The 21382-nt window shown below is 43.4% G+C and overlaps 1 protein-coding gene and 1 non-coding gene across 6 annotated transcripts in view; both read left to right on the plus strand.

Annotated features, from left to right (window-relative positions):
- Positions 1-21382, plus strand: part of celsr1a (cadherin EGF LAG seven-pass G-type receptor 1a) — a 432565-nt gene that overhangs the window by 278957 nt on the left and 132226 nt on the right. The window lies entirely within an intron of this gene.
- Positions 12375-12568, plus strand: LOC140388707 (U2 spliceosomal RNA). Its single transcript, XR_011934262.1, has one exon. It is a non-coding gene; the product is annotated as a U2 spliceosomal RNA (small nuclear RNA).

Raw genomic sequence — 21382 nt, forward strand, 5'->3', positions numbered from 1 at the left:
ATCACATAGCCAGGGACCCGGGTTCAATTTCAACCTCGGGTGACTGTGTGGAGTTTGCACATTCTGCTCACGTCTGCGTGGGTTTCCTCCAGGTGAACCGGTTTCCTCCCACTGTCCAAAGACATGCAGGTTAGATGGATTGGCTATGCTAAATTGCCTTTTAGCTTCCAACGGTTGGTTGTGATTATGGGGATGGGACAGGGAAGGGGCTTAGGCGGGTGGTCTTTCAGAGGGTCGGTGCAGACTTGATAGGCCGATTGGCCTCCTCCTGCACTGTAGGGATTTTATGACATTCTGCTGATTCCTGTCTGCATAGCTTTTTCCCTACTGGCATAACTGAAGTGATACGCACGTAAAGAAAGGACAAGCAAAGTGAGGTGCATGCTGATTGTGCACAACGTTGACTGTGGGAACAATGCACTCCCTCTGCTTCTAATCAAGCGTAAATATTTCTTCTGTTTTTACCGTTTGAAGTTAATGACAGTTCTATTAAGATATAATGAGTAAGCATTTTCTTTAACTTGTTATGAAGTGTTCAGCATTTATTAAATGTATTTAATCTTATTCATGAGGGTCATGGTTCGTGAACAACCCTGATTTCAGTCTGAGGCTCACTGAGATGAATGAGGCCACTCATGCGGCCTACTCACGAGCCTCGGTTACCCATTAATGGATTGCAAGCACAGGTAGAATATGTGGGAGTATCTGGGAGCTAACTGATACAGAGATATATCACATGACATTGTATAGCCCCCCTTAATTTTAAAAATGAAAGACCATGCACTGTGCAGTTGTAATCCAATAACACATTTATTTCAAATTAAAGAGGTAAATGATATACAAAGTATATTTACAGGAACTGTAAACTCCCATTCCCCTTCAATGTAAAAAATACCAAAAACACTTTTTTTCTGGGCTAACCCTAAGCATAAAATTAAGCCTTGAAACATACCATGCAATCTAGACCCTAACTATTCACTGCGTAAGTAAGGGGTTGGATTTTCTGTGCACCCCCCCCCCCCCCCCCCCCCCCGGAGGCAGTTGGCCGGTGGCAGGATCTTCTGGTCCCACCGCGGTCAACGGAATCCTGTTCGATGCATTCCCGGCAGCGGGTGTTTGCTGGTGAGAATGGCCAAACGATTACGGCCATGGTTTTTCTCATGTCATCATGGCCTCTCTTGCCAATCACCTTAAATCTGTTTTCTCTAGACCTTGATCCTTCCACCAATGGGAACAGTGTATCTTTATCTACTCTGTTCAGCCCCCTCATGATTTTGAACACCTTTACCAAATCTCCCCTTACTCTTCTCTGAGGGAAACAGCCCCAATTTATGCAATCTATCCACAGAATTGAAAAATCTCTTCCTTGGAACCATTCTCATAAAGCTATTCTGCACCCTGTCGAATAAATATTGATTTTTAACTTCGAAATATCTTCACCCCCATGTGCAGAGGTCAATCAAACCCACTCGCCCCAAAAATGACCATCGTCCGAAAATTTGCATCGGGTGGTTGAAATGAATGGATAGGGTTGACTTAATGCGCTGATTTGTGCCAAGCATCCAATCAACCTGTGATCACAGGAAATTACCATATCTTCAGTCAGCTCTCAGGGATATTCATTTTGGAGGAAGTGACAGGAATATCTTCAACAGACTTTACAATATTTGCCTATCCGTTCTTTTACTTCCTTTGGCATATCGGACTATGGTACGTAATCTTGGGTACTTATTAAAACTTGCAGTGATCTGCAATTATTATTTCGACCGTAGGTTAGCTTTTAAAATAAGTGATTCTGAAGCGAAAGCAAAACAGCAAACATACATGTGGGGTACTGCAGCAAGTTCGGCAAGAGTGGTTGTAATTTCCTTCTGTTTATCAGTTTGTGAAAATGTAAATATAAATACGATGTGGAAACTACTTCAATGTTTAATATTGGTTAATGTTTGGTCAGTCGGAAAGACAGCTGAACGAAAATGTGCAATCAGCAGGAAGTTGTTTGGCTTATTCTTTAGGAACTCGCTGCCAATATTTTCATGCATCATAAAGTGAATGAGCAAAACAATTCTCTTCTTAAGTGAAGTATGAAACCTCTAGAAGCTGACTCCTCTTCGAAATGCAGCTCGAGTTTCCAATTCAGTAAATGAAGCGTAATCTCAGAAATGCAAAGATCCCATGACCAGCCAGCTCTTCGTCCAACATGAAGCCTAATGGCATAAGAACTAGGAGCAGGAGTAGGCCATCTGGCCCCTCGAGCCTGCTCCGCCATTCAATGAGATCATGGCTGATCTTTTGTGGGCTCAGCTCCACTTTCCGGCCCGAACACCATAACCCTTAATCCCTTTATTCTTCAAAAAAACTATCTATCTTTATCTTAAAACATTCAATGAAGGAGCCTCAACTGTTTCACTGGGCAAGGAATTCCATAGATTCACAACCCTTTGGGTGAAGAAGTTCCTTCTAAGCTCAATCCTAAATCTACTTCCCCTTATTTTGAGGCTATGCCCCCTAGTTCTGCTTTCACCTGCCAGTGGAAACAACCTGCCCGCATCTATCCTATCTATTCCCTTCATAATTTTATATGTTTCTATAAGACCCCCCTTCTAAATTCCAACGAGTACAGTCCCAGTCTACTCAGCCTCTCCTCGTAATCCAACCCCTTCAACTCTGGGATTAACCTAGTGAATCTCCTCTGCACACCCTCCAGTGCCAGTACGTCCTTTCTCAGGTAAGGAGGCTAAAACTGAACACAATACTCCAGGTGTGGTCTTAAACTCCATGCCTCTTGCAATGAAGGCCAAAACTCCATTTGCCTTCTTAATCACCTGTTGCACCTGTAAATCAACTTTTTGCGACTCATTTTTGCGTCTTTTTCCAATCACCTTAAGTCAGTGTCCTCTGGTTCTTGATCTGTGTTCTAAACTGTGAATGATAGTGTTCCTGCTATGAGTCTAACATGTTCCTAGCATTGACAACTTTGTAAAGCATGATAGCTAGAGAAAGACCGACATAGCGAATTAATCTTATGATCTAAGATACCAAGGTGAGTAAGTGTTAAATTCAATTTAGATTTGAGTGTTTGAAGAGTTTTTAAAAAGCACAAAGGAAGCAGATAGGGGATATAGAAATGTGTAGCATTCCTCCCAAGGCAATGAAAACCTGTCACTTTCTTGGGTGAAGACAGGAATCATACCTGATATGTTTCTCAAGATAGCTGTGAGATTCATTCTTACCACGATCCTCCCGCCTTCAAAGATAGTCAAAACTATTTCCCATTTCATGTGGGCTCATTCACAAGCCAAACATTATTTGGAAGAATCCTGATATTTAACTGGCCAATAAAGTTTCACATTCAGCATGACTAAATTCCCAACGACTGGTAGGGGGGAGAGACTATCGCAGTACTTTATAAATGTGCTTTGTAATGAGACGGAACCCACACACAATAAAGAATACCTACCATTATCAGAATGCTTGTTTTGGGTTCTACAGCATGTTTTCACATTGAGTTTAAAGTAAATTAAGCTTCAATAGGGGAGGCGGACAGGTATTTTGTTGTAGAATGCTTGAGAGGTATTGTAAACCAGAAACCACAAAAGAAAAAAGATCCGCTCATTTTCCTTGATGAGATTTCATATCTGTCAGCCAATACCACCAGCTGATAGCAAAGATAATGCCTGGCCCTTCCTTCTGAAAATCCAAACACCTGGGAGAGTTTAAAGAAGCTATGGAGTTTTACTAAAGAGACCATCCTCCGACTTGAGTCCTGAAGTAATCTACATTGGATCATTATCTGAAATCCTGTTCACACAATATTCATCTGCCCGTTTGTGAGTTTCACACAAAGATAATTCTGTACCGTTGCTGGCATTCTCTGAGGAAACGGGCGTCGAAGCAAGAGCAGACTTGCCTTTCCCTAATTTTGAAAGGAAATCTAAGACTATTGGGATACTGTGCCCCTTTTGGCCTTTGTGGGTAATGAAGTGATCTTGGACATAGGCTTTGTACAATTACTTCATTTTTCTAACTTGTGCCTTTGATTTTATTTAATTATTGTTGCTCTCCTAACAATTGGACATCATGCTGAAGTTTGCTTCAGTGAATACCTCATCCAACCGTGAATTCTTCCTGTTGAAGCCTGGGCAATAGGAATCCGTTTTTAAAAAATCTTGCCGCAAAAGCCAATGCACGTAGAGACCTAATTTTGTTATTGCCTGCTGTTAAGATACATACAGTTTTAGTAAGGGTTGTTTGATATTAATGAGGGACTAGTTTGTTTGTTGTTTTTTTTATTCCCCCTCTTTCCCAATTTGAGGATGATGAAGTAAATTGGAACTAGTAGCTTATTGGACTTCGGCTGAATCAAGGTATGGGAAGATTAGACCGTGGCTGTCTGTGGCTCAGTGCCAAAGTGTGTGTTTAACTGTTCAAGGCACTGCATTTTCTACGCCTTTGATTATTGTTCCACCAGATCTTTTTCACAGTTTATCTATGATTTTGTATTTCGAACCTTCGCTCTATTTTAACTCCAGACATTAAACGGAACTGTCCACATTAGGTAATATGTGACGTGCCCTGTCATGATCAGTCTGAGGTACATCTCCATATCAGAACAGTTGGGAGGAGCAGGCTGAAACCATCGCACAGTTTTCAGGAGATAGATATCAGAGCTTTAATTTTAAGTTTTATCTATCATCGCTGACATCCCTTCCTAACAATACTGTGGGTGTACCTGCACCACATGGGCTGCAGTGGTTTAAGAAAGTAGGAATGGGCAATAAATGCTAGCCTAGCCAGCGGTGCCCACGTCTCGTGAAATCATTTTAAAAATCGATTGCGCCTAGGGTGTGTGTCATGCTGTCAAGGCTGCAATTATTCTTTATCTACAATTGTCCTGGAAAGGTGGGTGTCGATTTTATTGACCTATTGTAGTTCTCGTGATGACGATCCCATTATAGATTTTACAAGGTTTATCATTGCAATGAGTCACATTTGTTGGTAACTAGAGGAGGAGATCGAGAGAGGGTAGTCCATGAACAGTGCTTCATGAGAGTGCTAAATGCCGTGCGTGAAATCCTGCCTTCCTCACCTTCATGGCTATATAGACAATGTGACTTCTGCTTTTCAATCTCCACATCAACCAACAATGCAGTTGAGTTTGGTCATTGTGTCTGCACTAATTTATTGAAGAACAGCATGTAAACCAGAAGGTCTGTATTAGAGACCGGTACAATCCTGTTTTCTGTGGTTCAAAAAGAAAGGAAATAACTTAATTCCCACAATGAGCTCAGTTACCATAGCCGAACAGTTTATTGCAATTCTCTACTAATGCCCACATTAGAATGGGATTCTCGGCATAGATCGCAGGTATTCGAGGGACCCGACCCCGGAGCTTTTGGCATGCAGGAAAAAACTACAGTTTGACTTGCTGTCCACGGATATGGTGGGCAAAAGGGGCGGTGTATGAGTATGGAGAGAATGCCGGCCATCTCTTGGCTCACCAACTGAGGCGGCCAAGGAGATTGTTCAGAATAGAGATTTGGAGGAAAAACCGGATGGGTTCCCAGTGGAATTTCATAAGACGTCTTCAGATCAATTGCGTCCGCCGGTATGCTGGGCATGTTTAAGGACTCTTTCGCACAGGGAATCCTCTCAGAGGCGTCCAGAATGCTGCTCCTGAAAAAGGATAAGGACCCCAGAGTGTGGGTCGTATCATCCAATCTCCTTGTTAAATGTAGATGCGAAATTATCGACCAAGGTACTGACATAAGGTTGGAGCCTTCTGGAGGTAGATGGGGAAGATCAGATGGGGTTTCTGAAGGGTTGGAAGTTGTGGTTGAACGTGCGGCGGTTGTTGAATGTGGTGCTTACCCCTGCGGCCGGGCTGGCACTGTAGAAAATTGTATCGTTGGACTTGGAGGAGGCTTTCGGTGGGGTGGAGTGGGGTATCTTTTCACGGTGTTGGAGAAGTTTGGGCTTGGACCTAGGTTTGTGTTGTGGGTTCAGTTGCTGTATGCGCCCCGTTTGCTAGTGTTTGCACCAACACCATGAGGTCAAGGTCTTTTCGGTTGCATCGGGGTACGAGGCAGGGTTGTCCGATGTCTCCCTTGTTTCCGTTGGCAATTGAGCCATTGGCCATTGCTTTGAGAGCCTCAAATCGGTGGAGTGGGATCATTAGAGGGGTGGAACAAAGAGTGTCATTATATTTTTTGTTAATAAATTTAGAGTACCCAATTCATTATTTCCAATTAAGAGGCAATTTAGTGTGGCCAATCCACCTACCTTGCACATCTTTGGGTTGTGGGGGTGAGACCCACGCAAACACTGGGAGAATGTGCAAACTCCACATGGTCAGTGACCCAGGGTCGGGATCGAACCTGGGACCTCGGCGCCGTGAGGTGGCAGTGCTAACCACTGGGCCACCGTGCTGCCCCCATAGGGTGTCATTATCTGCAGGTGATTTGCTGCTGTTCATTAGGGACTTGGGGTCACCTATGAGAATTATTATGACTATTGTGTAGAGCTTCAGTTCTTTCTCCGTTGCAAGTTGAGCAGAGGGAAGAGTGAATATTTAATGTTTTGTGGTCAGTGCATCGCGGCAGGGGGGGATTGGGAGGTTGCCGTTTCAGTTGGCGGGGGCTAGTTTTTGATAATTAGGAGTCCAGGTGGCGAGAGATTGGGTGCGGCTTCGGAGGTTGAATTGTTCAAACCTGGTGAGTAGAGTTAAGGCAGACTTGCAGAGGTGGGATAGTTTCCCTTTATTGTTGGCAGGTCGAGCTCAACTGGTTGAGAAGAACGTCTTGTTGAGATTTTTATTTTTATTTCAGTGTTTCAGAAGTTAAAGCTAAGACACAACTGCTTCCTTTGCTGGAGAAAGTTTCTTGGTTTTGTTCATGGTCAACACTACTCCAAACACCCCCGCCCCCCTCAGTGCCGAGCTATCCCCAGTTATAGGTGTATAAATACCTATCACTTGTTTGAACGATGTAATTACCATTAAACCATAACAATGTCATTCATTTTTTAAAAAATATATATATTTATTAAAGTTTTTTAACACAATTTTTCTCCCTTACAAACAATAACCCCCCCCCCCCCCTCGTAACAATAAAAAAATGAGAAATCGCGCAGAGCAAGATATATACATGGCAAAATGATATATTTACACAGCTTTGTACACTGGCCCTCACCCGTACGTGCCAGTTTCCCCAACCCTTCATGTTATCTCTTGCTCATCCACCCTCCCAGGCAGTCCCCCCTCCCCCCCCCCCCCCCCTCCCAGGACCCCCCCCCCCCCCAAGGTTGCTGCTGCTGCTGACCGACCTTCCTCTAACGCTCCGCGAGACAGTCCAGGAACGGCTAACAATGTCATTCATAAGACATTGACAATAATCACCACCGGGAGTTTTGACGAATTGTGCTTGTTTGGAGGTCTTCGAGAAAGCTCTAAAAATTATGATGGTTCTTTAAGGTAAAATTATGCAAAGTCCAACTGTTACAAGTCATTTTTGTTACATTTAACAATCTTTTGTTTAGTTCTTTCACTGGGTTGTATTTTAAGGTGTAAAACATTTTTCTTTAGACCCTCGAGTGATGATGAGCTTATCAAATGTCATGACATCATTCAGTCTCATCGTGTGAGGGAACAAAATTACTACCAGTTCCAACAAAAAAAAATACTTGTACCTCAGTTTCAACCTATGCGTATTAATTCAGCTCACAGACTGGGCTAGTGATACATCCAAGTCCGTTTTGCATTCCACACGAGAGTAATAGTACCTTCTGTTAACTAAATCAGGTTCCTCCTCCTTTGTGAGGGTGTAAACGTTCTCAAAGTATTCAGGCTCGCATTCTGTTGGCATGACAGTAGCTGGAAGTGGATTGGAATGGCTGAAATGCTTTGGTCAACTTTATCCTTCAGGAATGTCAAAACCGTTTGTCTCTGGAAGGAATACTCTGGTGAGGTTGTTGACCCTGTTTTGTTTCGATTACACACTGAACTTTTCAGTCATGTTAAAGAGGCAGAAAAAGCTACGGAAACTGCATTCATCTGTGGAATGAAGCCTTTGAAGAGAGTCACATGTAGTCCTAGTTTATACACCTTTGGATACCACAAATGTGCTAGCTCTTGCCATAATTTTATCCAAATCATAGATCATATTGCCAAAACTAAAATGCTGCAAATACTGTCAATCTGAAAGATAGAAAATGCTGGAAACACTCCGTAGGTCAGACAGTATGTAGAGTGGGAAGCAAAAATAATGGCCTCTAATGTCTGAGATTTTATCATTGGGGTGAGGGGGGGCTGACCTTTCTCCACTTGCCACCTGACTACCCTCCCCCACTGACTGACCATTTACATAATGCACTCTTTTATTCTTTCTGCCAAAATTGACAATGGTGCCCCCCCCCCCCACCCCGCCTCCAAGTCCCCAGGTGGCCAATTCATCAGGCAATTGCCCTGCAATTGGAACTATCTGAAAGTACAAATTAAATTGCGACTTTAGCTGGTTCAATCTATCTTACAGCGAGTTACCCAGAAAAAGATGGAAGAATTAAAACCACTTCTAACCCGTGTACTGACCCCTCCCCATTGTCCAGCCCCGCAGCTTCCACTCTCCCACAAACTACCTGATCTCCAACCCCCATCTACAACACAGCTCTCACCACACCCACTGACCAAACAACATACCTCCCCCCCCCCCCCCAACTGACTTATCTCTGACCAACTAACTCCACTCTGACTGACCGTTCCCCCCAACCCACACTGTATCACTGATCCTCTTCCGATTGACCCCCCCCCCCCCTGCTCCTTCTGACTGACCGACCTTTCTCCACTTGCCACCTGACTATCCTCCCCCACTAACTAACTATTTAGATAATGCTTTTATTCTTCCTGCAAAAATGGACAATTTACCACTTTGCCACATTATACTCCATTTGTCAGGTCTTTGTCTACTCACTTAACCTGTCTATATCCTTTTGTATCCTTCTTATGTCCTCTTCACATCTCGCTATCCTATCTATCTTTGTGTCATCAGCAATTTTAGCAATCATACATTTGTTCCTTTCAACCAAGTCATTGATATGAATTGTAAAAAGCTGAAGCCCCAGTACTGGTCCCTGTGGCACACCACTCGTCCCATCCTACCAACCAGCAAAAGACCCATTTATGCCAACCCAGTATGTTCTCCTGACACCATGAGCTTTTATTTATCGTAATAACCTCTCATATGGCACCTTATCAAATGCCTTTTTGAAATCTATATATAATACATCCACCGGTTCCCCTTTGTCCACAGTGTCTCATTCTCTGTGGTGCACATTCAGCCATTAACAGAAACTGGTTCGAGGTGAAATAAAAGTATTTATCCACAGAATATATTACTTCAATGGGCGGCATGGTGGTGCAGTAGATAGCATTGCTGCGTCATGGCGCTGAGGACCCGGGTTCGATTCCGGCCCAGGGTCACTGTCCGTGTGCAGCTTGCACATTCTCCCCGTGTCTGCATGGGTCTCTCCCCACAACCCAAACATGTGCAGGGTGGATGGATTGGCTATACTAAATTGCCCCTTAATTGGAAAAAATAATTGGGTACTCTAAATTTATTTTTAAAAAGAATATATTACTTCAAAGAACTCCAATAAATAGATTAAATATGATTTCACTCTCTCAAAATCTTGTTGACTCTGCCTGATTGGCTTGATTTTTTTTCCAAGTTCCCTACTGTAACGTCTTTAATAACAGCTTCCACCATTTTCCCTATGGCAGATGTTAAGCTAACTGACTTATTGTGTCCTGTTTTGTGTCTCCCTCCCTTTTTGTATAAAGGTGATACATTCACTATTTTCCAATCTAATGGAACCTTCCCCAATCTAGAGATTATTACCTTTTGAGGGTTTGCTTTTTAATTTATTGCCGTGCTCCTCGTACGTTCTATGCCGAACCACGTTCCTAGTTCTACCTATGTCATTGATACCCACATGGGCCACGACAACTGGATCCTCTCCCTCCCACTGCAAGCTTCATTCCAGCTCTGATGTCCCAAACCGTGGCACTGGTCAATCAATACAACCGTCTGGATGAAAAGTCATCAACATGAAACATTGAGTTGAATTTAATGCGTACAACAGGGGTCTTGCCCAGTGGTTGGAGAACTGGTGAAAACCCTGCATTGCACCTGTATGGAATGTCCTATGCAATCACAAGGTAACCGGGCGCCTACTGGACAATGTAGGGCCTCTCAACAATTAACATTCCCAATAGGGTGAAAGTCCCACCCCCGAGTGGTGGCCAATCAAAGGCCAACAGTTCTCCGGTACAGCCAGTACTACATTTGAGCTTGTGGGAGGGAGCAGCTATGGATGCCCCAGACAGGTGAGTGTTGATGGGATATGGGGGGAGGGGGGTGCTGGAAGCAAAGGAGTACCTTTCAGTGAGCCTCCCTTCCCAATGCTGGGCCATTCCAAACTCTACATGTACGAACAATATAATATAAAGTGTTCAAAGAAAATGACAGAGAGACTTATAAAATTCTAACAGGACTAGGCAGGGTAGTTGCAGGGAAGATGTTACCAATGATGGGTGTGTCCAGAACCAGGGGTCACAGTCTGAGGATTCAGGGTATACCATTTTGGACAGGGATGAGGAGACATTTCTTCACCCAAAGAGTGGTGAGCCCGTGGAATTCATTACCACAGGAAGTAGTTACTGCTAAAACATTGAATACATTCAAGAGTCGGCTAGATATAGCCCTTGGGCAGAATGGGATCAAAGGCTATGGGGAGAAAGCAGGATTAGGCTATTGAGTTGGATGATCAGCCATGATTATGATGAATGGCGGAGCAGGCTCGAAGGGCCAAAAGTCCTCCACCTGCTCCTATCGTCTATGTATCTATGTAAATGACCCCACCCCGGCCTCCAAACTTGCCTCCAAGGTGCCATTAAATTCCACCCATTACCTCTGTACCTCTCTACACAGCTGTTGCCAGACCTGCTAATTTCTGCTTCTGCAAAACATAGAAATAGTATTAAACGATTCTGTTGTTACTTCATTTTATGCTGGCTACGGTGTAATTGCACACTGTTAACGCAACGCTTGATTTACTGACCAATAAATCATCTTGTTGTGGGGCGGAACTGGCTGAACACTGAATGCAGAGAATTAACCCTCTGTTTCCTACATTGGTTTCCTAATGTTCTTTGGTGTCATGCACTGTGGATGTATGATGAAGTACTGTCTGTGTGCAGAGAGTCACAAGGTTGGTGGCAACGAGGAAGGTAAATTGACCTGTCCCAAGGTCACTTAGCTGGAGAGTCTAAAGTCCACCCTAAGTGATTCCAGGGAGTTTGCCTTCATTCATCTGTCTGGAAGTCCACTCTGCCACATTAGTAAATCTGCAGGAACAAAACTGGGTTCATCCCTGGTATGAAAAATAAAATGAGATGGGCAGCACGGTGGTGCAGTGGTTAGCACTGCTGCCTCACGGCGCCCGAGGACCCGGGTCACTCTTGTGTGGCGTTTGCACATTCTCCCCGTGTCTGCGTGGATCTCCCCCCCCCCCCCCCCCCCCCCCCCCACGACCCAAAAAGATATGCAGGGCAGGTGAATTGACGCTAAATTGCCCTGAATTGAAAAAAAAGAATTGGGTACTCTAAATTTACTTTAAAAAAATAAAATGAGTCTATTGATGTAAGGTACCTACGGGTCTATAAACTTGTGTCTTTTGTTCAATGTCATTGGTTCCAGAACGAACTTCACTTTGCGTTTGTGACATTTTACTCCTATTGCATTCTCGGATCAAAATTATCCAAAAAAACCTTGTAACAATATTATTACTTGATGTTTTTCAGCTCCCTGCCCATATGATGGGGAATTGTACAGTGAAAGTAACTGTGACTAAATGTACTGAATTGTAATTGAGAAGTATCAGGTGTTTCACCTGAAGTTGCTCCATATGGGAAAGCATTGTTGAACCAAACGTTGACTCTTAATTTGTGTAAAAGTTTTGAGAAGATCTGTCGCTCACCAGACTGCACCATCCAGATGTAAAAATTGTTATCAAACATTTTTTGAACAATTGCAACTGAGCAATCTGCTTTTAAAAAATAAAATCCAGAAAGGGAAGAAAGAGACTCCGAGGCTGGGAGTATTGTTTTGAGACGTGCTGAGCAGTCGAGGGGTACCCAATCAGAGGGGAATTAAAGCAACAACAATAATTAGTCTCTAATTGACTTCAGTTGACATTGAGCTATGTCTTTAAAACAATGCCTTCTACGCAGTGAGCCAGTGCTTAATTGCTTCAGACCACAGCCCAACTCTTGAGCAGCACCACTGAAGATGAGCTAGTGTTTTGAAATAAAAGTAATTCAGATCGCTTCTTGACATTTTGGCTAAGATCAAGTGTAGTATCTGCTCTGCCTTTTGGCTCAGATCTGGTGTGTCTCTATTGTGGGGACCATGAATTGGATTCAATTTGAATTGGTTTTTGGAGCAGGCGAGGAGCTGGATTAGGGGTTCGCCCCTGACCACACTCTGAGCCCTGGCTTTGTAATTCAGAAGAAGTAAAAAACAAAAAGAAAAGTAATTCAGCAAAATTTCAAACCCCCGGTTGCTGAATAAATGCATTGCCCTGTGAAGAGGAGTTGAATAGGCCTGGGTTGCTCACTGCAATGCCCCCATTTATCTGGGGCAGCAGTGGGTTTATGACAATTGGCCTCAGTACTGCTGGGGCTGAGTATGGGTCAATTTATTCATTATTTTGATTGGTATCTTGTGACTCCTAGAAATCAAGTCAAAGTGGGCATTAAATTAAGACAGGACTGAGCTTACAAGGATTTTTTTTTAAAATTCTCCAATTAAGGGGCAATTTAGTGTGACACTGTGTTGCCCCTCACCCCCTCTGGGGACTCCCGTAATCTGGCACATCATAAATGAAGGTTCTTTTGTTTTTCTGCCTCCGTAGATAGTTCAGGCAGTGTCCTATTGGGCCCACCCCACCACCCTCCTTTCCCCTCTCCCCCCACCACACCCCCTTCCTTTCCCTTCTGTTGGTACAGAGGCGAGGGTATCTAATCTCTCCAGCGCAAAGTTTAGTGCTTGTACCGTTTGGCCTTGTATATATTTCATACTGTTTTAATTAGAAGATATGGCCAATCCACCTACCCTACACCTTTGGGTTGTGGGGGGGGTTAGATCTATGCAGACACTGGGAGAATGTGCTGACTGGGATGCTCCTATGACTAATTAGTCTGCTGACATTTATACAGGAGAAACTGTCACTTGGGCATGGTGCTAGACATGACGCTTCCAGTGTAGGAGCCCCACACAGCTCAGTACCCGCAGGAGGGTGAAGGCAGAAGATTGAGGGAAAGGAAAGAAAACAAAAGAAAAGCATTTGCAAGTTCAAAGCTGGATTGCAATTTGACTCGGGGTGGGAATGTAGTGCAGTGTCAGCTACTGAGTGAGTGTAATTAGACTACACTATCTGGTTAAAGCAAAGTGACAGAAAAAATAAATCATTAATTCCTTCTATGTATTATATCAGATGTTCTTTGAGAAACTACCAAATCCTGCATATTATGCTGAAAGAAAGCGCAGCAGGTAGTTTCATGAATGTTGGGTATTTAACAACCAGTCTGACGTGAAAAGACCAAATTCATGAATTTATGTTGGTTCTGAAGATATTTGACGACTTTGATCTTTGGGGTAGAAATTGGTGCCTGTCGAACCAAATTTGGGGTGTAAAATAGGAGCAAAGCACAGCAAGTTAGCAGAGGGAAACCTTTGACAATGTTTCTTGACATTAGGCTTGCTCCTTTCAGCGAACTCTGTGTGAAAGTAGGTTTAAAATGAAGGAAATCTTTCTGTGCAGGTGCCGTACTCGCCAGACGCCATAGTCTTACTTGATGGCTGCTACCAAAGGCCTGAAAAAACACTCTGCTCATGGGGTGGGCCACCTGTGGAGCTGCAATGGGTGCCAGCGGCTAACACCAAAAATGAGGCCCGATTTCTTCTGATCATTGTCTAGGCCCTGGCTAATTTCTATTCCTCAAAGTGTTGAGCTCTCCAATGTTGGGGCTGGTTTAGCACAGTGGGCTAAACAGCTGGCTTGTAATGTAGAACAAGCCCAGCAGCGCGGGTTCAATTCCCGTAACGGCCTCCCCGAACAGGTGCCGGAATGTGGCGACTAGGGGCTTTTCATAGTAACTTCACTGAAGCCTACTTTTGACAATAAGCAGTTATTATTATTATGGGTGCTGTACTAAATAAGTGTGTTTTCATTATTTTACATCTACAGCTGCGGTCTTGTTTAAAATGCAACCTGCATCCTTGGTATACTTAAATACAAAAAAAAACTCAGTAGTGTTCAAAAGTGAAGTCTATTGTGATAAACGATGACCTGTGCACTGAACTGGAGGATCCATGGGGTGATGGTTTGAGACTAGCTCAGGGCATATCCTATTTCAACTATCAACAGGTGGATATATCAAATAGATTTACAGTTAGGAGATCAGTGTCAGTAACTTTAGAATAATGTGATGTGTCTCTTGGGCCCTTGTATAAATCCGGTGTTGAACAAACATGTGTAAAAACAAAAAGAAGCTGGAAATATGCGTTCGTGCATAATAAATTCCAGAGCAAAATGTAAAGGCCACACTTGTGTATTGGGCATTGATTTGCGCTTACTGCCAGAGCTGGAGATTGTTTTTTAAAAGCAACAAAAGTTGGTGAGGTGAAGACACCAGAAGAATGTATCCATTATCCTTTAAGAAACACCTCAAAATTCTGTTGTGCTTCCTGGGAGAACAATGAAACAAAATGGTCAATATGATGCCCGTTCGAGGGCCCCATGTATCATGTGCAACATTGGTTCTCCCCAAGGTGTAAAGTTCGGAAGCTAAAAGTTGGCTCAAATTCCTACATTGCTTTCACGACATCAGTCACGACTGCACTTCAAAATAATTAATTGACTGTGAAGTACTTCGAAACATCCCAAGGATGTGAAAGATGCTGCAGAAAGGCAAACCTTTTCTATACTTTATATTCAAAAGCCCCAAGGTGAGGAGGAGTTCATATTTCATTCTTGTTTTTCTCTTTATGTATTTTTGCTGCTGTTTTATTCCTTGCACCTTCCTGTCTCTTTTGCTTTATGCTGCTCTCTTCTCTTTTAAAAAAAAAAATCCTGCCTCTTAGAATTTTAGGCCTAACTTGATTTGTTCTCTATCCCTTTCACTAAACCTATTTTTTGGTTTTCATTTATACCTTATGGCAGAGATGTACTATTTCCAGAGCCCTAAGCTCTGCATTTCCCAATCTAACCTTCGCTGTCTCCCTAGCTCTCTCTCCTCTTTTCAGATGCTGCTTAAAATCTACCTCTTTGATTGAGCTGGTCATGTCCTTTTACCAATGTTCTGCTAAGTTTAAGGTATTATATAAATGCAGATTACGGATGTTTCACTGAGTCCTTCAGGGGACTGGGAGATTCTCTATGGCCTGGATTTTTGCCACGACTGAGAGCCACTCTGTTGTGGTTAAAATCAAAGAAATTATTGAAATGTCTAAGTCCTGTCCCTGTACCTTGCATTTTGCATCTTCGCAGGGGGTGGGACTGGAGTAGGGCCGGGTTTCATGCATGCATGGGCAGCTGACCAACGTAGAGGAGACACCTAAACTCACCAGCTGCCATCACTGACTTCCAATTATTGAACCCTAGCTGTGTGAATCCCCAAATGCACAGGGATGATCAGGTAACAGGAGGTCTGAACTTGGTGGACTCTTTGGATAGATTCCTGGGACACCTTTGGGAGGGGTAAGGCATCCTTTGAGATTGTTAAAATTAAACATGATTTGAGATTGTTAAAATTAAGCATTTTTTACGCACAAACTCGCTGGAGCTGTCCCAGGAAGCATCAGAGCTATCTCAGGAGGCATCAAAGCAATCCCAGGAGGTGTCAAAGCTATCCCAGGAGGTGTCAAAGCTATCCCAGGAGGGGTCAAATCTGTCCCAGGAGGTGTCAAATCTGTCCCAGGAGGCGTCACAGCCGTCCCAGGAGGCGTCAAAGCCGTCCCAGGAGGCGTCGTTCTTTGGGCCTTCTCTCCGCTGAAGGAGAAGTTCCTTCACAAGATTGAAGGTGCTTTCAGCTCGCACTTGGGCATCTGTAAAGTACTTGAATGATGGAGCTACTCCTTTATGGCCCTTTGACTAAAGGATGAAAACTCAGTTGGGACTAACTCTGGATTGCTGTCTGTTGATTGCCACAGTGCACATGTCAGGAGCGAACATGATCATAATCACTTGTGATGGTCACTTGGGGCCTAATAACTTGGATCTGGGAAGATGAGGGGGAAATGGGAAGAGATTTTTGGAGGGTAATACAGAAATATGGATTTCCTATCGGTCCTGTGGAGTCTGACAGCAGGACCTATTTTAATTTGTTTTAACAGATTTCCCGCTGTCTGCCCCATTGGTGGGTTTGCTCACTATCAGGCTGCTCAGTGACCAGAGAGCAGGTGTCATGTAATTCCAGTATTGGCGGGAGCGGCGCATGGGATATTTTTTTGGAGTAAGGGTTTGAATGGGGCAATGTGGGTGATGAAGGGAATCGCACATTGTGGGGGTGTTCATGAGAAGCATGGACCCAGCCTTTCTCGCCAGGGCTTGCCCTGGATTAAAATTAAGGCTCTCAAACAACCTCTTTAAAACTTTTAGTTAGGAATTGTCACACCTCCTGAGAACTGATCACCCAACACTTCCATTAAAACCATAAGTGGGCCGGCTGGTGTTGGGTTAGCTGTTTTTTTATTCTTTTATTGTGGAATTGATACCTTCCCTTCACACTCTGAATTTAATCCATCGGTAAACGGCAGTTTAATCAAAGTGTTTCTGAATGTTTGACGCACAATCCAATGTGACTGTATTGGAATCATCAGTCGAGGACAGTGAAAAAAATTCCCTTAAGTTTTCTCACATCACAGAAGCAAACAATGTACTCCAGCAGGATGACTTGGATTATCATATATCATATTTTTAATAGTATATTGATAGCTGATTATTACTCAAATATCCCTGTGGCATAAAGGACTACTATCATATATTCCACAGAATTTGTATCTGTGCCCCAGTAATTTTGCTTCTTAACTGACAAAAAGGTCTGGTACCTTTCAGCAATATCAGTTCATGTTTGAATTCTGTTGTAATTGCTGTGAAGAACAGCACAATTCATTGTGTTGCTCGATGCAGGGTTGCTATGTTGTTCATAACCCGGTACACATGCATATCGGATAACAGCACAGATTACACATAATTTATTTCCCTTTTTGGTTTTCCATAGGGGATCTTGTTAAAGTATTTTACCTTTCCCCTTACATTCCAATGTAGTTTTTGTATCCCCGTCCCAGGGGCTAGCTGGGGCTTGGAAGGCAGGTGTCCTATTCACAGGCCTGCGCCAATTTAAATTGAAATTAGTTATTGCCAGGTGCCTGAAAATGGAGGAATGAGAATCAGTTCCTCTTGCATTTCCCTTGCTGGCATTACCCTCACCATGGAAAGATTGGGAACTTGGCATTTGGCATCTTGTGGGCAGAATCTTCATCCCGTTAATTTGTGATGCAAGACAAACTGCGGGAGATATGAAGCACCAGTGTGGGAGAGGCAGAAACCCCATTAGAGGCTGCCGCAGGTATCTTGATATCATATTCTAAGCTGGATAATGATCAGCACTGCCTAGCAAGATTTGTTAAAATATACATTTATGCTGGTGAAGTGATGAAATTGGAACTAAGTGCCGAGATTATGGCCGGAATTTCCCAGCACTCTCTGCCCCGATGGTTTTTCCCACGGCGAAGGCGGCTCACCACTGGCCACCAGCGGGATTTTCCGGGATCTTTGAAATCTACAGCATTTTGAATGGCCCGCCTGTCCCATTACCGGGGAGACCACATTGGAGGTAGACTTTGTTGGGACCGGACGATCCCATTGGCCGGAAAGTCAAGAAAATCCCGCCCTATGTCTCCATGCAATCTTGATCCCTACCTTACTGTACGGGACTGAAATATGGACAACGTATAGGAGACTCCTCAAAGCACCGGAGTCATAACATTCGCTGCCTGTGGGAGATTTTGGATATTAAGTGAGAAGACAGGCACATGATCGTCCTCCACCAGCTTCATTGGGTTGGTCCGGTTTGGATATCAGGCTCCAAAAAGCTGGCTGTCTTCTCCCAGCTCAGTTAGGGCAGACGCACCAGAGGAGGACAGAAGACGCTCTTCACCTGAAAGGTAAAATGAAGAAATGCAGCATTGACATCAACTCCTGGGAGACCATATCTCTGGATCAAAGCAATGGCTGTGGGAAGGATCCCATCATTTTGAGACCCAACAACAACAGATTTTAGAGGAAAACAGAAGCAGAAAAAAGAACACCATCATCACAATATATAATGAATAATATATGACCAGACATCCCACACAATAACAGATATCCTTTGTGCCATAAAGTCTGCAGATCCCAAATGAGTCTCACCATCCATCTTCTGGCTCATCCTCGCTTGGGACGTTTAACCATTCATGTGTTGGCTGCGCAAGCAACGTAGATGAAAGTATAAAATTACAGAGATATTAATTAATCAAGTGAATGGGTAAAAATGTGGCAAATGGGTTTCAATTTAGACACATGTGAGGTCATCCACTTTGGACCTGAAAAGGATAGAACAGATTACTTTCTAAATGCTGAAAATTGTGGAGGTCCAAATAAACCTGGGGGTTCAAGTACATAGATTGTTAAAATGCAATGGACAAGCACTGAAAATAATCAAAAGGCTAATGGAATGCTGGCCTTTATACCTAGTGGCCTGGAATACAAGGGAGTAGAATAATGCCACACCTATACAAAGCCATACCTATAATCAGATCCCACCCCACACCTATTGGCCTTGGAGAAGGTGTTGGATTGATACTTAAACTCCAAATGTTAAATTACGAAGCACGGTTACAAGAAATAGAATTATATTCCCTGAAATTTGAAGGTTAAAGGGTGATTTGATTAAATTTTACAAAATATTAATAGGAACAGATAGGTAAATAGAAACCATTTCCACTGGTGGGGGGAATCTAGGATATCGGGACGTTGTCTAAAGTTTGAGCCGGACCTTTTAGAAATTATGTTCGGAAACAATTCTACATGAAAAGTGTGGTCTTCTGATGTCAGATCAATTGTTAATATTGAAACTGAGATGAATAGATTGTAACTTCAACCCTACATTCTGATAACCTTTCACCCTTGTTATTGAAGAATCTATCCAGCTCAACCTTAAAAATATTCAAAGAATCTTCTTCAATTGCCTTTTGAGGGACAGAGTTCCAGCGGCGCATGACCTTCTTGTCTTGTCTGCTGTGCAAACCCCTCACAATTGCTTTATCTCTGAATTTCCAGACTGTATTAAAATGGCATCAAACATTTTTTTTCCTTTGACACTAGCATGGGTTCAGAGCAGATTGTGTGTATTTGACCACTGTCGATCTGTGTGCTTAAAGGGACTTTGTGTCAATGAGACCATTATAGCTTAAGATGTATATTGTAGTCCACATTAATCCTAAAATCTGTGTGTAAAAGTTAAACTCAGAAAGAGTAAAATAATATTTAATAATCAACTTTTTCTTTCTTGTTGTTAAAACTAAGTAAGTAAAGTACGTAAAGTTGTCATAGTCCCAGGTGACTATAGGCTGCTTTCCCCTTTGATGGGGGGAGCTGGTGGTTTAACCTGAGGGGCAAGGCTGAGAAAAGGCAAGGCCTTCATGAATAACCTCAGCCGGTACGGGAATTGAACCCACGCTGTTGGCATCGCTCTGCATTACGAACCAGCTGTCCAGCCAACTGAGCGAAAACCTGCAGCCCCTAAGCAAGTGTATCCTTCCTGAGATAAGGAGACTAAAACTGGACACCAGGTCTGGTCCCTCTGAGGCCCATATAAGTGCAGTTGGACTAATTTGCTCTTATACTTCAATTCCTTATTAATAAAGGCCAACATATGATTTGCTTTCTAAATTGGTTGATGTACTTGCAAGTTTACGTTCTATTATTCGCATACAAGGACATCCAGATCCCTCAAGTACCAATGTTTCCTGGTTTCTCACTTTTTATAATATATTATTTTCTATCTTTCACAATCAGGATCGTTTCGCAATTCTTCATGTTCTACTTACATTTGCCACCTTCTAGCCCAAGCTGTGGTTCAGCTCCGATCCTTGCGGCACTGCACTTGTTGCACCCTGCAATCCCAAAAATGGCATTTTATTTCCTAAAGACCATGCTAATAAATTACCTCCTACGAAGCCTACTTCTGTCGCAACCTCATAGAACATACAGTGCAGAAGGAGGCCATTCGGCCCATAGAGTCTGCACCGAACCATTTAAGCCCTCACTTCCACCCGATCCGCGTAACCCAATAACCCGTCCTAACCTTTTTGGTCACGAAGGGCAATTTATCATGGCCAATCCACCTAACCTGCACGTCTTTGGACTGTGGGAGGAAACTGGAGCACCCGGAGGAAACCCACGCAGACACGGAGAACGTGCAGACTCCGCACAGTCACTGACCCAGCGGGGAATTGAACCTGGGACCCTGGCGCTGTGAAGCCACAGTGTTATCCACTTGTGCTATCGTGCTGCCCATAAGCACCTTATTGAATGCCTTCTGGAACTTCAAATACACTACATCCACTAGTTCCTCTTTATCTACATTGCCGGTTACACCCTCAAAATTCTACAGCCATGGTCTTGGATTTAGCCACATCATTCTCAAACTTAATATGAAATGTATAGTATTATAATCATTCTTTCCCCGATGATCCTTTACTGTAAGATTACTAATTAACCCAGTCTCCTTACACAAAGCCTGTTCAAAAGTATTCTGTCCGCCTCATTGGTTATTCAATGCATTGTTCTAGAAAATGTCTTGAATGCATGCCAGAGTGACATGATGGCATAGTGGTTAGCACTGCTGCCTCACAGCTCCAGTGACCTGGGTTCGACCCCATCCATGGCGTCAGTCTGTGTGGAGTTTGCACAGTCTCCACCTGTCTGCGTGGGTTTCCTCCGGGTGCTCTGGTTTCCTCCCACAGTCCAAAGATGTGCAGGTTAGGTGGATTGGCCACGATCAATGAGCGGGGTTACGGGATAGAGTAGGAGAGTGGGCCTAGATGGAGTGCCCTTTCGGAGGGTCGATGCAGACTCGATGGGCCGAATTACCTCCTCCTGCACTGTAGTGATTCTATGAACTTGTGCTCCAAGTTTTTTTTTAACCAATCTGGTTGTTGTCTAGTCTTTTTGAAGATTAAAGCGCTCTTTTTTAAATTACATTAGCCTTGTTATGTGCTTCTCT

Source organism: Scyliorhinus torazame, chromosome 13 (assembly GCF_047496885.1).
Source record: "Scyliorhinus torazame isolate Kashiwa2021f chromosome 13, sScyTor2.1, whole genome shotgun sequence".
NCBI lineage: Eukaryota > Metazoa > Chordata > Chondrichthyes > Carcharhiniformes > Scyliorhinidae > Scyliorhinus > Scyliorhinus torazame.